We start from the raw sequence: 4517 nt of genomic DNA on the forward strand, positions 1-4517 counted from the left end.
ATGTGGCTGACCTGCATGAGTTTCGTGAAGATGAGGTTCTTTATCCAGATGAGAACTCGGGGTCGAGTTCTTCGGAGGTGGAGGAGACTGATGCAGAACGGATGGCAGCCCAATTCAAAGAACAGTTGGATCGTGCTAAAGAAGGAAAACGAAAAGTGACTAGTAGACACGAAACAGCTCGGTGTCCGATTGGGACGTGCCTTACCTTTCCGGAAAGGGAATCGCGATAGAAACAAGACTCATCACTTAGCCATGAGCTGTGGTCTTTTTCGGGCTTTCGGGGTCGTTTAGGGCCTCAAAATTGCATTTTTTCTATTTTCACTACTAGAATTTTGGCCTCAGACATCACGACAATTACATCGCTGAGGAATTCACGCGATGTAAATTAATGTCATTAACATCGATTCCTGAAATACCGATTTCTATGCATATTACTAACATCGATATTTACTGTTGACTGATGTCTAAACTTTGATTTAAATTTTCGCGGAAAGGTTGAGCGGCTAAGTTAAAATTTTTTTAAAGAAATGCGGGGATGAAAAGTTGTTTCCCACACTTAGATATATTTGGACTAAAATTGACTTAAGACTGCCCTAACTATTCGACAGCCTCCTTTTCCTCCTCTTCATTCTACGCCTCAAACCAAAACTCTCATCCTCTTGGTTCTTTGAATCCAACCAGAACTTGACGCCTTGTTCTCCTTCTTTTTCGTGTCACACCAGCTCCTCTGCTCTAAGACAGTGAACAGGATAGGAGATCGAGGCTGCCGTTTCGGAGAAACTTTGAGCTTCTGAGTCATAGGTAATTCACGAATATGTTCAGTACATGTCTTTGAAGGATTTGTGAGTTCTGAAATCACCGATCTGAGCTTTTGTTTCTTAATTTGCTTCCAAGGATTTGTGTTTCATCTACCGAGGCATTCTTCATTGAGCTGGGCAAGTTCGAAGCTTGGTGACCATGTAACTGGAGCTTCCTGGGCATTCTTTATCTCTGGTTCGCTCTTTCTCAATTCTTCTCATTGTTTGTGATTGATTTGGGAAATTTTAGGGCTTCTGTTGAGTTTTAGGTTTCGGGTTTTGCAAATTTTGGGGCTTAAACTAAACCATAAGCTTAAATTTCCAAACTTTGATGGACCCATTTCACCAAACGTAGCATACATGTTCTTGAGTGGTCAACCAATGTCAAATTTTGCTTGTTTATCAACTAAAAAGCTTCACATTATCGATGTGATTTGCTTCAAGGAAGGTGCATGCTTTTGTGTTTGAGCTTCACTGATGGCTTCGATGGTAAAGTTTTAAGCTTTGAGATGAGTTTTGATGTGGGTTTGGGTTGTTTTTATTCAGCAGTTTCTGGGTTGCTTCTGATTTTGTTCTTTACCTATTGATTGTTGGAATCTGGATTATAATTGCTCTTTTAGGAAAGCTGTTTAGAATTTGTTGTTTCTTGGGTTTATTTGAGGTAGCTCTGAACTGATCTGGGGTTGTCCATACTGGTCTTGGATATACATCTATTATAAAGTGTCCTGGGCAATTTAGATGTATTAAAGGAGCTGAAATCTTCTCCCCTTTCCTGCTTAGGATAAACTGCATGCATTCCACTCAAACAATACAATGAATACTTGCTCATCTTTACCATTCCTGGCAAGTCGTTAATAAGAAGATAATAGAAATTGTTATCCCTGGTTTTCAATTTTGTCATTGTGGTTTTTTAAAGAAAGATTAGATATTCTGGATAGTTGAATAAAAACATTATTTTGTTTTGTGCTTGTATAAAACTTTTCTCTCCAATCTAGTTCAAGCATATATATGTGCTGTCTTTGTTTTCTCCCCTTGTTTGTTGATGCTTTCATATGGCATTTGTGCTTATGTTCTCTTTTCCATGGTTGCAGTTGGGGCCTCAGGTAGAAACTCCATCAAAATCCGGTCCATGGAGAAAGGCAAGTAACTAATTAAATTACAACAAAAAAAATATTTGTTTGTTTTTTTGTTTGCACGTGGCCTTTTTTGGTATAGTATGTTCACTGATGAATCATGTACTTTCCTTCATTTCAGATGCTTTCATCCATGGATACAAATTTTGTTGGTTATACATACAAGAATTATGAAATTGTCAATGAGCATCATATGCCTGGCATTGGTAAGTATTAACCAGTATTCATAGACTATAGCGCAAAGGTTGACAATATCAATGTATCTGAATTAGTAGCATGATTATTTTTGAATCTTCATCAAATTAAGGTTTCCTTCCTTTCCTTTTTGACCCATGCATGGAAACTTTAATGTAGCTGAGTTGAAGAAAAAGACTAATAAGCCAAAGAGACCTTCTGTTAAGGCCTTATTCGGTATGCGCTCCTTGCATTCAGTGTTCCTGAATATCATGTGGTCACTCTAGATTGTATTTGCATTATTCAGTCTCTAAACTCCACTTTGTTGTTTCTTTCCAGACACACCTGATCCTCTAGACCCCCCCAACACATGGAACTTCTCTCAACCAAATGTCCACTCTGCCTACCGTCTCGGAAGGCTCTGAGCCATCTAGGCAATCTGCTAGACCCCCATAATATCCACACAAACCTCCAAGAAGATAGCAAGCAAAGTTCAGTTTACAAGTTGTTATCCAGCTGAAGGAAATTTAAAGAGAAGTTCACAAAACGGTGAAGGGAAAGATAGGAAATTGGTATCTAATACTGTAAGTCTTAGTTTTAAATGCGTTCATTAGTAATCCTCCAGTGTATTACTAGTAGTGATGTTCATTCACCATATAATCACCTAGATTAGTCAAAAAGAGGCCGAGCTTCATATTTTAGGGTCTGATCAATGATTTAGATGATTTATTCATAGGTTCGTAGGTGATATAGTAAATTCCATCAAAATTCTTGTCAACTTCCAAACTTGTAGTGAGCTTTGTCTTGATGTTCTGTTCATAAAGAGATTTAGTGATGAAGTGAGTGAAGTGCTACGTACTTTTTTCTCCCTACCGAAGGAGGCATGTAAATTCTTTTAATTATTTCATTATAATTGTTATTATAAGCTGTGTGCAAACAGGAGCATTTCATGTATGGAGGCTACGATCATATATGGCTTGTAGAGCCACTTCTTTTCACTTGTTGTAAAGAGTTTTCATCGGCCTAGAGATCTTTTATTACGGGTGGTCTCTATATGCGTTTGGCTTCGTTTTAGCTACTTCCCAACTTCATAACTATCTTAATTCAAACACGCAGAACAAGGAAAAAGAAAATTTTCCATTATTAATTTTTTTAGAAAAGTTTTGGTTTTTATGATTGTGATTTTCCTTTTGGTTTTTGTCAGTGTTCCACTTCCATTGTTTTGAATGCTTGCACATGGATTAGTTGCCACACACAGTGTACAATTGTTGACTGCAAAGAGTTTACCTTATGGATTTGGGAATTCTGATGCTAGTGTGGTTTTACTTGGGACTACAACCTCCATGGCAGCTGGTAGTGCTTGTTTCTTATACATTCTTAGCACACAGTTTTCAGGAACTTCGTGCTTCGTATTGTTTGTAATCAGCTTTCCTTTCCTTCAGCTTATTTCATCACTTTAAAGGTTAGCTATGAATACTATTCGATTTCTTTTCTTTGGTTTGATGTTGTTGTTGAGAATGACCTGATTTTGTTTCCTATTATTGAATTGAATTGAAATTTTGCTATCATTGTTTTGACTCTCACCATCACCCTGCAGGAGTCAATCATTAAGGACATAACCGAAAACCCTTAATATGTTGCTGGCAAGCTGCTATTAAGTCCTCAATGTACCAATTAGACTGTAAGCCTTTAACTGTTGGCATCTTCTCTGTGATAATTTAGAAGATTTTCCTCTTTTTGTCTCTGCACTCTCAGAAATGCATATATTGGTTTTTATGTTTGACTCTAACTCTCAAGATTTCCTTTTCATTGCACAGGTTGGTGAGTTTATGCAGCTTCTATGAGTCGAATCAATATCTAAAAAGGAGTTGTTGGTACCAATTGTAAGTCATCCAAAATCTTTCAATTAAAAACATAAGGTTCTGATTCTTTGCCATTGCCATTTGTATGTCAAATGCTGGATCAATTTCTTTAACGAAGATCAGGTCATAATTTTTGTTTACATACCTGTTATGTCTTGCTGTTGGACTAGGTTGGTCAGTTTTCTTTTCCTTTTGTGCACTTTTATCGATCCAGCCTGAATATGCAGTGAAATTAGCTGTGCTTTCTGTAAAAATATTACTCACTCCCCTGTTTTGTCACATCCTTAATATTAAGGTATTTACTTTTCAAATATTCGTAGGTTTCTCCAATATTGATCAGTACAGGTACCCTAGTTATTTCTCAATTGCTATCCAAGATATATGGAGCATTTTCAAATGTCGATACTGGCATCTAGTGAGACCTTTATGTTGCAAATGGCTCTGAACAACTAGCAGGCATCATCAACCTCAATATGCTACTCTGGTATGTTCGCTAGTTTTCCATTTCATCAAACCTTATATGTTATCCATGTCTGAAATTGATATATCAC

General features: G+C 37.2%; 1 long non-coding RNA gene across 1 annotated transcript; it reads left to right on the plus strand.

Annotated features, from left to right (window-relative positions):
• Positions 1 to 649: 649 nt before the first annotated feature.
• LOC112199368 lies at positions 650 to 3102 on the plus strand. Its single transcript, XR_005810171.1, has 4 exons — positions 650 to 993; positions 1889 to 2136; positions 2285 to 2341; positions 2444 to 3102. It is a non-coding gene; the product is annotated as an uncharacterized LOC112199368 (long non-coding RNA).
• Positions 3103 to 4517: the final 1415 nt, after the last annotated feature.

This window comes from Rosa chinensis, chromosome 4 (assembly GCF_002994745.2).
Source record: "Rosa chinensis cultivar Old Blush chromosome 4, RchiOBHm-V2, whole genome shotgun sequence".
Lineage (NCBI taxonomy): Eukaryota > Viridiplantae > Streptophyta > Magnoliopsida > Rosales > Rosaceae > Rosa > Rosa chinensis.